Below are 12277 nucleotides of genomic sequence, written 5' to 3'. Positions count from 1 at the left end.
TTGTATTGATTTGCTTTATGTTTCTAGTTAATCCGAGTTGATTTGAGTTTTAATTTTGTGTTCCCATTGCTTGCATGTTTAATTGATCCTTGTGGTTGATTGTATATGCATGATTTGTTACTTTGATGAGAGTGAGGTCTCCATTAGAGTTAGAACTTCAAGGTTAAAGAGGGTTGAGAGGGTGAGTCATGAGATAGTGGAGCGTCCCCTTTCCCTTCCGATTGAGTGTTTCCTATCTCCGTATTCCCTAGACTCTATGCAACCATATTTGGTATGAGGCATAAGATTGAGAGATTTCTCCGCCGGGACCTTGTAGGAGGTTAGGGATCCTTCGCCGGGAATTAGAGTTGGATCTATCTTTAGGAGTCGGTTTCACTCTTAGGTGTCCCTAGAGCGTATTGCAGTCATATGGGGTGTGAGATGTTGAGATTGAGCGATTTCTCCACCGGGACCTTGTAGGGGACTAGTACCGGTGGCTTGGAGGCAAGGGCCGGTTGTTCTTGGATTGCCTCGACTCATTAGACTCGGCTTAGAAGCATTTAGCGAATCTTGAACTTCATGTTAGATCCTAGGGGGAGCATTGCCCGGGTACCTCATCTTTATTGATTGAGATTCTCCCTCCATTTCACCCTTGCATATTAGTCTCCAGTATTCATTTCTTCGCATATTAGATCACCATACCTTTCCATTTATCATTAGGTTAGAAAGCAGAGAAGAAGTTAGTACTAGTAGCCCTGTTACCTGTAGATTCGACTACCCGACTCACCGGGTATTTTATTACTTCGACACCCGTGTACTTGCGATTTACATGCATATTTGGACGTGTCAATTAGTACTTACTTTATTGCTCTAAGTTAAGATATATGCACAGCGAAAAGAGCTACCTCCTTTATAGTGCGTAGTCGCTCCCAACAAGTCGGATACGAAGTGTATGCCCTAGTGGGAGAGAGGGTTGCCTCCTGGGAAGTGTGAAAGCTATTGACTGTGTGAGAAAAAAAATAAAAGAGAACTGAAAAAAAGAGAGAAAAAAGAGAAAGGGTAATCATACATAAAAAAAAAATTATTATGAAAAGTGTAAGAGTGAGACTGAATAAAACACTAAAATTTTTTTTTTACATGATCTAGACTATAAGATAGTGGACCAGGAGACCGACACTTGAGAAAGTACTTTTTGCCGTAGAGTAGACTACTCTACGTAGAGGAATAATCATGCTACCTGGCATTTGATTGTTCCCCCGTACTACTAAAACTCCATACTTAGCTTCCTGAGATAAAGCACTTATCTGTATTTTATTTTTTTTATCCATTTTATTTGTTTGAGGACAAGCAAACGCTTAAGTGTGGGGATATGTGATAAGTGCTAATTAGTTCATATTTTTCATATCATTTATTCAGCATGGAATTCGACATATTTAGCACCAATTAAATACATAATTTCATTCTTTTGTTCACAATGGGTTCAAATTGCGTTTTAAGGAAAAAGAAGTAAATATTGAGGTTATTTGAGGTAAATCAGACCAAAATACAATTTTTAATAACCTCACTAGACAGCGGAGAATCTCATATAGTACGAGTGAGCTCTATTGTGGTAATATTCAAAAGATTTGTCGAAGCTCACATACATCCGGGTGGATTTCAGTCACCAAATATTGTTGCACTGATTATGTAGCAAAATACTGCACCAAATCACTGTAGCGGTAAATTTTAATCAGTTTGATCGTGCCAGAGAGCAATTGGCTTCATAACAGGCATCGCAATGGTCATGGTGAGGCTGTTGTCAACATAACGGTCATAAAACTACACCTGTTACTCCTATTGGAAGCCTGTGCCAGAGATTTTGAGATTCAAAAGCTCACAACATGTGTGGTGACATCTCACAACGGCCGTTATAATGACAACAACTTGTTATAACGCCCGGAAAGACCGTGCTAGGATGCGACTTGGAGCCCAAACAATAACTTACTCACAATGGGCATCACAACATCCGTGGTGAGGCCGTGGCGGAGCTGATCACTATAAATACCCTAGTTTTCTTTAAATTTGGGGTGACTTTTTTCCTGAAGAATCTAGGACGGCTGGATTTCTGGAGATTTGAGTAGTGGAAGACAGTGTTGCTTCCTTATTCCAACAGATTATGGTGGATTTCTCAAGAGTACGTCAACGAGCATCATCAGAGAAGATCGCGTGTAACAGGTATCTTCAAAGATCATCATCAGAGACGTGTGAGTGATACACGTCACCGGAAAACCTTGGGATCCTCAAATCCTTATCTTCTGAGAACTATTAGAGGGAGTTAGTCTTGGAATACATTAAAAGCTTATCTATTCTTTATTTGGTCTTGCGGTATTTTTGTGCTTTGATGGTTTACTTATTATGATCTATAAGAACCTAATTCAAGTGAAAGAGATTCCATCTTAAGTTCCTAGTGATTTAGACCTAGTCGCCATGGATTATTGGGTCTAGTAGGCCTTTGAATCCCCTCGGTTCAGACCTAGAACACGATTGACACTTAATAGCCGTCATAATTAATAATCAAGATAACTTTAGTACATACTCCCAACTCTTTCTAAGTGTGCTTAACGTTGTCTCCAATTTTATTGTTTAATAATGTTATATAAGTATAACTAAAGAAAGAGCATAAACGATTAGGCTATTGATTAAGTGAAAAGGAAGTAATATGAGCCTCTCGCCGTTCCTGGGAAAATATGACCCTCGTGCTCACCCACGAGGTATTACTTGATGGACCGTACACTTGCGGTATAACGGACCCATTGTAGTATTAAGTGTATACTTGCATGCTTATATATATGCATAATTTAGACACCCATAACCCGTCTATCATGTTGTTGGCACCGTTGGCCGGGAACAATTGAGAGATTCTATGAAGCACGCTCGTGCTCAGTCGTCTTACCAAACACAAAAAATGAGCAATAGTGCATGGTTTCTATCCTTCATTAAGTTTCAAGCATATCATAGCATATGCAATATTAATAGAATGAAATGTAGAGTTTACATAAGGTAATCACACAAAACATGGACGTAGAAACAGTGAAGATTTGTACCTTTGCTCAAAGAAGAGGAGAAGATGGGTGAGAAAGAAAAACTGCACAATAAGGGCTCAAAATCTTGATTAGAAGAATGAACTCCAACCAAAAGAGAGCTAGAGGTTTGGGAGGAGAAAAGTGAAGATGATGAGTATTCCAGCGGTGAGAATAAAAAGAAAGAAAATGCTAGAACCCCAGAGGAGCTTAGTCGTGCTTGAGACCATGCTTAGGGTCGTGCTTTTTACAGGAAAAATTCAGAAAACCCACAAAATTAAGCATGACCTTGCAAGGAGCTGCCTGATCGTGCATATGCAAGCACGCTCACAAACACGGCCGAGAGCACGCCCATGCTTGCTTTTGTAACCCAAATTTTCATAACTCCTACATATAACACGGCCACAAGCATAACCTTGCTGACTTGGAAAAATAGAGGAGTAGCAAAAAAGGAATAAATACTCTCCTGAACACACACTAGCTTGAGTATAGAGCTTTGAAACTAAAATTCCAGCGCAATTGAGCACATAATGACCCCATAAAGAGAAGAAAACTCGAGTCCAACAAAAGCAAACACCTAATAAAGAGCATAAACAAGGGAAAATGAAAGACAACTATAGAGGAAAAAATGCTTGGGTTTCCTCCCCAAGAAGCGTTCGTTTAGCGTCACTAGCTTAACGTAACTCCCAAAAAGCACTTGTTTAATATTACTAGCTTGACGTACCTCCCAAGAAGCACTTGTTTAAAGTCACCAGTTTTTTGGTACCATTGCCGGGGACTGGCAACTTTTGGGAAAGTTTTATATCTAGTAATCTAGCCGTTTATTTCTTCCGTGTATCCTTCTTTTGCTTATATTTTTGCTTTATTTTCTAATTCTTTGATTTTTAGCTTATTTCAGGAGGGTAAAGCTATAGATAAATTGCTTTCAATATTAAGAAATCATACAGATTTCTCATTTGATTATCATCCTAACCATTCCCAAGAAGAGCAATGTTTATTAGATCTGCCTACAAGCTACACGTGAAACAATGTTACATGGATGCAAGAGCTTAAAGAAATATAGCCTAGTATGTAGGAAGATCCTGATTGGTTTTCAAAATTTATTGAAACCCCAGCTTTTTATGAAGCACCTCAGTGCAAAAGCACAATGAGTTTTGGTGATGGGATACCTCCGATCAACCAAGAAGATCCAGATTAGTTTTTGAGATTTATTAAAACTCCTGCATTCTATGAAATACCTACACTCACAACTCCAGATTCCTTAATTCCATCTGAGTTAAATTCTACCATAGATAGTTGAAAATTTTTGAGACAGGAGGAGATTTTGAGACAAGAGGCACCCATTCTGGAATCAATCGCTTCAGTTGAGAATCACTATGTATAGTGTTCTAATGATAATGTTGAAGCAATTGGGAGTAGCACATTTCATGATTAAATGGGATTAAGTTCCTTGGGGGAAGAAGCTCCAATTCTGGTTCAAACTTGGGGCATGCAAGTAAGTGAATGGTACGAAGCGTATACTCAGAATTTGATAGAGGCACTCCATAATCCTATGCTTAAAGAAGCTCATGAAACCTTAGTTAATTCTGATCAGATGATGTGGGGTAAACTTTATGAGAATGAAGTCTCACAAGTAGAGGAACAGACATTTATAAATAAGAGAATTCCCATGGATAAGGAGAACCAAGAGTTAGTGACAGTTGCTACAAAACAAATGCCACCAATAATAGAAATGGGGGAGCTTGGTGAGAAGGGAACCAATGAAGAGGATAAAGAAACATACTTGATTGGATTTGAACAAGTGGATTTTTCTCACAAGAATGAATGGTCATATATGAAGAGAGCACTTCAAGGAGAAATTTTAAATCATGCAAAAAGGTTAAAGTAGTCTTTAGATCCTCTTGTACTGAAATTGAAGAACTTGTGTCCCGGGTTGTATCCTTGGAGGCCTAAGGATCGATGTTTGAAGCTTATATCTTTGGTGAGAGCTCGAGGAAAGGGGCATAAGGAGGTTGATTGTAAAAAATTATAGAATAAGGAGATAACCCCTAAGGCCATGTTGCATGTCTTGGAGTCCAACAAAATATTCCTTTAGGAATTCCCTGGTGATCTCACACACTTCTCATTTGTTGGAATTAATTATGCAAGCTATGGTTGGAAGGAACACATCTGTTTTCAAGCCAAAATGTTAGAAGAAGAAGCAAACTCCATGACAACGAAACGCAGAACTTCTTCAAAGATTGATGAACTTATACAGGGCAAGAAGAAGATATTGGGAATTAAGGAAGGTGTGGGTAGGAAATTTCAACCACCTAAAGACCTACCTGTGCATGTATTTAACTAGGATAATTCTCTTTGCAATTTGTTTCCTTGGAGGCCTAAAACAAGATGGGTTAAGCCTTTGACATGCACCTCTCCACTGCAAATGATTTTGTGCTTTAATGGTAGTAACTATGCAAACTATAGTAGGGAGGAACACACTCTTTTCAAGCATCCCTAAGGTAAATAAGCTAAAATACGTCAAGCTAGCAATGTTAAACAAGCGGTTCTTGGGAGGCAACCCAAGTGTTTTTATGTTTATTGTTGCGTTTTACTTCTTTTAGTTATGTCTTGTTTTTTTTTTTTTGTTTATGCTCTTTTGTTAGGGTGTTTGTTATTGTTAGACTCGAGTTTTTCTTCTCTTGTATGGGTCATTGTGAGCCTAATTGTGCTCGAACCTCAGTACTAAAAGCTCTACTTATAGAGACGGTGGTTATTCGGTAGTGTATATGGTGGTCTATTATGCAGCTCCTATATTTTTCCAGGCAAGCATGGTCATGCTTGTGGCCGTGCATTTTGCAGGAGCTGTAGAAATTTGTTTTCCATCAGGAGCAAGTATAGGCATGCTCTTGCTCATGCTCATGACTGTGCTTGGATAAGCACGGTCCGGCTACCTCTTGCAGTGTTGTGCTGATTTTCTAGGTTTTCGGAATTCTTCTTGTAAAAAGCACAGTGATGAAAGCAATTTATATCATGTTTTACTTACTCCCAATTCATGTTTTTTCTTATCGATTAGCACTTTTTTGATATATACAATGCTATTCTGGGTATGGTTGTTCATGGTTCAGGAATATAGGGTTTAAAGCAATTAGGAGTGAAATCGGGGACAAAAACAACCAAAGAATGCAGATTTTTCTAAGTGTCCAAGCCAAGCATGGGCAGAGCATTGTCATGCTCTATCCCTGTGATTATTGCTGTATGAAGAAGCCTGAATAGCTGACCAAGCATGGGGGTGCTTCCAAGGGGAGCACAGTCTGAGCACGGTCGTTCTTCCTCCCCTTGATTATCACTGAAATGGAGTTACAGGGGAAGCACGCTTTCCCCCTTGCACATGCCTTCTCAAGCTGAGCATGGGCAAAGTATGATCGTGCTCTTCCTATGATTTTCTCTAGATGACACTTGACCGATTCACTCAAAAGCCCCAAGAAGAGCACGGTCTAAGGACGATCATGCTTAGACCGTGTTGAGCTTGAAAATTCTTTTTTAACTCCCAGATTTAGGTTTTTAGGGGGATCTTTAGTTTGGAGGTTTTCTTCTCCACTAGAGGAGCATTGAGGAGGACAAGGATCAAGCTTCAACACACCATCTAAGGGGAATAAGGTCGAGTCATAAGCACGAGAGAAGTGGAGATAGCTCGTCCATAAAGCTCTTGAAGCACAACTAAGAAGATTTTGTAAAAGGGGGAAGTCATGATTTCTCACCTTAGTTCATTCATTTCTTCTTCTCAGTTGTATGAAATCATGAGGGGATAACCGTTCCATGGTGCCTTGGGATGTTGAACTATGTTGCTTAGTGTACTTTGACTACTTTCTTTTAGTGTCTATGGAGTTCTGATACGTTTTGTGCATCTGTTGCATAACTTGGCATTCTTGATTTGCGTGGTTATTTGTGTAAAACTTGGCATGTGTGGATTACCGTAGTTGTGATTGCCTTATGTAGTTGCAAAACTTGGCGTGTATGAAACCCGTAGTTACACGTGCAAAACTTAGCGTATATAAGAGTCATAGATACAACATTGCTTTTGAGCACCCACAAGAATCTTAGGATGTACCTGGTAGGAATTAGAAGCAAGTAAGTACACTAAAGCACATAGGGATTGTCCCCGGCATTACTCTCTTGTTGTTAAAAACTCGATCCTATTCTGCCTGGTAATTCTATTTTTTTAGTCTTTTATCTTGTTTAGTTATTCTTGCTACCAAAAACTTCTTGAACTACTAGAGATTAGAAGAGAAATTAGTACTAGAAGTCTAGTCCCTGTGGCTCGACAACCCTACCCCTCACGGGGTACCACTTTATTACTTGTTACGATCTGTACACTTGCAGAGAGTGCATCACACAACCCTAAGCATGGTCTCAAGCATGACCGTGTTCTTCTAGAGCACAAATTTCATGTTAAAGGGCTCAGCATGGTCGAAAACACGAATGTGATATTAGGGCGTGCTCTGGCATGATCATTTGTCTTCTGATTTTCTCTTTTTATATCTGACCGCCGGTGAGACCTATAGTATTTTTCTTTTTCCCTGAACCACCGTTGGTCATTTTTGGGTGTGATCATGTTGAGTTTTTGAATTTGTTTTCATGCAGATTCTTTCTCACCAAATCTCTTTCATCCTGTGAGGCAAGGTATGACTTAATTGGCGAATTTAGCCCATGCTTGTTGACATTGGTTTCGCTAGATTCTTGTTTGCAGAATATTGATGCTTTACTTGGGTTGAAACTCATGATCTATAACTTTTAGGCTAGAAAACATGTCCGTTGTCTTGCTCGAGAAGATGACTAAGCACGGGTGTGCTTCACATGAATGACGGATGGGTTTTGGGTGTGTAAATTATGCAAATACATGAGCATGCAAGTATACACTTAATACTACAATTGGTCCGTTATACCGCAAGTGTACGGGTCATCAAGTAATACCTTACGGGTGAACACGAGGGTCATATTTTGATAAGTTCTTGAGTAGACGTATTTCTCTATATGTTTTACATGCATTGAGCATCATTTTTACCATAGTTTATGTCTCATAATTTGTATTTGGTGTTCTTTTGTGCAACTAGGTTGTGAATGCCTTGAAGGAAGAAAAAGAAGCAAAGATAGGTTATGAAGACACATTTTGGGAGTTTTTGTGCAACTTAAGGATCAAGGTACAAGAGGAGTTCATGTACATGGAGGTATGTGCAAACGTCAAAAAGAATTCAAGACAATTTGTTAGTTGAAATGGAACAAAGGCAGTCACACCCCCATGTCCCTACTTGTGTGAAGAATGCAAGAGCTTCCCAATGATGATTCAACTATGGAAAGTCTTATAACTTACCATGTGGACATGTGCCTAACCATTTGGCCTCAAGAGAAGAGTGTGTGAGCCACGTTTATGAAGAGTACTGTAGTGAAAACACTATAGCAAAACACTGTAGCAAAACATTGTCGCATGGGAATTTCTGCAGCTCACGTGGGCGAGTGAAATCTCACACAGTCATATGGAGGCACTTGACAGACGCAGTTTATGACTATAAATAACCCTTTTACCCTATTCTTTGGAGATTTTTTGCTAGCATTTGAGGGCAGAGTGGCTAGGGTTGGAAAAGAAGGTCCGTGGTGAATTTGGGGGGTGTTCTTCACCAAATTTGATAGATCTTTTCTCCATCATAGCATCGAGTGAGCCTTCGGCAACCTAGCTTTGAAGAGGGATCCTTCAAGATGTTGAGCGACCCATCAAGGTCATCATCACGAATTCAAGGAGGCTTTATTCCATGGTTTTATTGCTTTTTATTACATTATTCTTTGCTTTGTAATTTGCTCCATGGAGGGCTAAACCCTAGTAGGTATTTGGGCATGTGAACCCTAAAATCTTATTTTTGTATTGACTTACTTTATGTTTTTTTAATAAATTTGAGTTTATTTAAGTTTCAATCTTGTTTTCTCATTGCTTGCATGTCGTATTGATCCTTGTGATTGGTTTGTATTGCATGATTTGTTGCTTTGGTGGGAGAGAGGTTTCCATTAGGGTTAGAACTCAAAGATTGAAGAGGGTTGAGAGAGTGAGTCATGAGATAGTAGAGTGCCCCCTTTCCCTTCCGATGAGTGCTTCCTATCTCTGTATTCCCTAAGCTTTATGCAACCATATTTGGTGTGAGGCGTGAGTTGAGAGATTTCTCTGCCTGGACCTTGTATGGGGTTAGGGATCTTTCGCCTAGAAGTAGGGTCAGATTTATCTTTAGGAATCGGTTGTACTCTTAGGTATCCCTAGAGTTTATTACGGTCATATGTGGCATGAGGTATTGAGATTGAGTGATTTCTCCACCGGGACCTCGTAGGGACTAGTATCGGTGGCTTGGAGGCAAAGACCGATTATTCTTGGATTACTTAAACTCATTTAACTTGGTATAGAAACATTTAGTAAGTCTTACGCTTCATGTTAGATCCTAGGAGGAGCATTACCCGGGTACCTCATCTTTATTGATTGAGATCTCCCTTGTTTTCTACTTTTCCTTTGCTTGCTTATTCATATTCTTGCAATTAAGTTCATTTCATCACAATCTTGATTCCGACTAGATAACTGAGAAGTAATTACTACTAATACTTCCGTTCCCTATGGATTTGACTACCCAACTTACCGGGTATTTTATTACTTCGACACCCGTGCACTTGGGTACACGCACGTAAATTGGTGTGTCATATTTTCCCAAGAACAGCAAAGGGTCCTATTACTTTCTTTTCACATAATCAATAGCCTAATTGTTTATGCTCTTTCTTTAGTTTACTTGTACAACACTATTAAACAATACAATCAGAGATGACATTAAGCACACTTAGAAGGAGTTGGGAGTATGTACTATAAGTATCTTGATTATTAATAATGATAGGGGTTAAGTGTCAATCATGTTTTAGGTTTGAACCCGGGGAATTCAAAGGCCTACTAGCCCCAATAAGCCATAATGACTAAGTCTAAACCACTAGGAGCTTAAGATGGAATCTCTTCCACCCCAGCCTCCTAGGTTTACCTTAAGTGCGAGAATCCCACGAGAAGAGACTAATCAAACCCTAAGCCTAAGGGACAATCAATCCCTAATCCAGAATCTAGGTATGGCTAACATCTTAGAACATGCATAGATCTATCATGGCATGGCCGTCATCAACATGTTGGCATATCCTCCTCATCCACATCAACATGTAATAATACATTAAGTACTTGCAATGATTATGAATACTAGAACAATTTGTATTAATCAATCAAGATTCATAAATAATAATCGAGGGACCTACACATACAATTCTCCTCAAATTAGGTTCTTATGGATCATAACAAACAAAGAATCAAAGCACAAGAGAACCACAAGATAAAATAAAGAATAAATAAGCTTTAAATGTATTCCTAGACTAACTTCCTACAATAGTTCTCTGAAGGGTGGGGATTAAAGGATCCTAAGATTGTGTAGATGATGTGTGTCACTCCCGCATTTCTGATGATGATCTTTGAAGATGCCTGTCATGCGCGATCTTCTCCGATGATGCTCATTGATGTACTCTTGAGAAATCCACCAGAATCTATTGGAATATGGAAGAAGCACCATTTCCCACCACTCTGATCTCCAGAAATCCGACCGCCCTAGATTGTTTTGCAAAAGAGTCTCCTCGATTTTAGAGAATACTGGGGTATTTATAGTAATTGGCTCTGCTACAGCCTCACCATGAGTGTTGTCATGCCCGTTGTGAATAAGTTGTTGCTTGTGCTCCAAGTTACATCTTGGCATGATTTTGGGAGCTATCTATCTTGAAAACAGCTGTTATGGACTTTACAACGACTGTTGTGAGGCCATTATGGCTTCGATGTTGCTACTAGTGAGCTCATGTTGCCATGTCTTGATCACGGCAGTGGTAAGAGCAAGCAACGACATTGTGAGTTGCCATAATGCCTGTTGTGAGTCATGGTGCAGCCTTAATTCAGCAACTTACTTTATTTTGCTTCAAAACATCCTCAAATTTGCTTCTTTCTACCTAAAATAGAAATAAAGGTTGTTGTGAACAAAAGAATGAAATTTTGTACTAATAAGATGTTAAACAAGTACAATTTTATGCTAAATGCAGTGTAAATGATATAGAAAATATGATCAATTTAGCACTTATCAATAAAGCACAATCGTGCTCTTTTGTACCCTTAGATGTTTTCAGGCAAGCACATTCATACTTGATATCAGAGCATGAGCATACTTAGCAACCTGCATGGGCTTGCTGATGTTCCTCATGACTTATATTCTAGCACACCCATGCTCTTTTTGGTAAGCACACCCATGCTATTTATGCAGCATGGATGTGCTCAAGGTGTTTATTCTGTACATTGACTCATCACTTACACTCTATTGTAGGACTATGTCGAGGCAGAAGACACGTACATGTGGGCCCATGCCCAAGAGGGCTAGGACTGAGTATAGTTCTCATGTTGCTCCTATTGAGATATAGTTTGATACACCGTCTCATCAGTTGCGGTACAACCAATTGTGTACTAAGCACTTCAGCCCATCTTGAGAGATCGACTGGCAAGTTCTACATGATGTTGGGTTTGGTAATGAGGCTCAGGGACTTTTGTGGTTAAGAGCTTGGTGGTAGCTCTTTGATATCATGGATACTACCTATCGTGAGCTGACATTGGAGTTTCTAACGACTTTTGAGTTTGAGCTGGGAATGATCAGTTTTAATAGGCTAGGCACCATCTAGTTCCGGGCATTTGGTTCCATGTGTTGTTTGAGTTTGAAAGTAATTTTAGTGCACCTGGGATTTTATAATGAGGCATTTACGCAAACCCTGGAGTATGATACCCTCTTGATCCAGCAATCACCTTAGGAGACACTAGAGTATTGCTGGTGCCGATTAAGCACCAATATCGGGTACGACCCTTGTCGTGCGAGAGCTAGTAGCCTCCACACCCCTGCCCTCAGGTATATTCATTATCTCTTGAGCTACACATAGATAGGGCGAGGAGATAGCCCTTGCATGGTGAGCCTGAGGGATTTAGCATACATTCTCAGCATGGTTGACGGTTTCAACTTTTACTTTGGCCATGAAATTGCCCTTACCATACATCATTAGGCAGCTAATCCTAGGGTGGGGGTTATATTTTCTGGCCCATACATCTCCCATCTCATCCGAGATATGGGCTTTGTGCATTGACCCGCGTTATGTGGATTGAGGGTGGCAGCATCTCGATC

The sequence above is a fragment of the Dioscorea cayenensis genome, chromosome 19 (genome assembly GCF_009730915.1).
Source record: "Dioscorea cayenensis subsp. rotundata cultivar TDr96_F1 chromosome 19, TDr96_F1_v2_PseudoChromosome.rev07_lg8_w22 25.fasta, whole genome shotgun sequence".
NCBI classification, from domain to species: domain Eukaryota; kingdom Viridiplantae; phylum Streptophyta; class Magnoliopsida; order Dioscoreales; family Dioscoreaceae; genus Dioscorea; species Dioscorea cayenensis.
Note: the sequence above shows the minus strand (reverse complement) of the source record.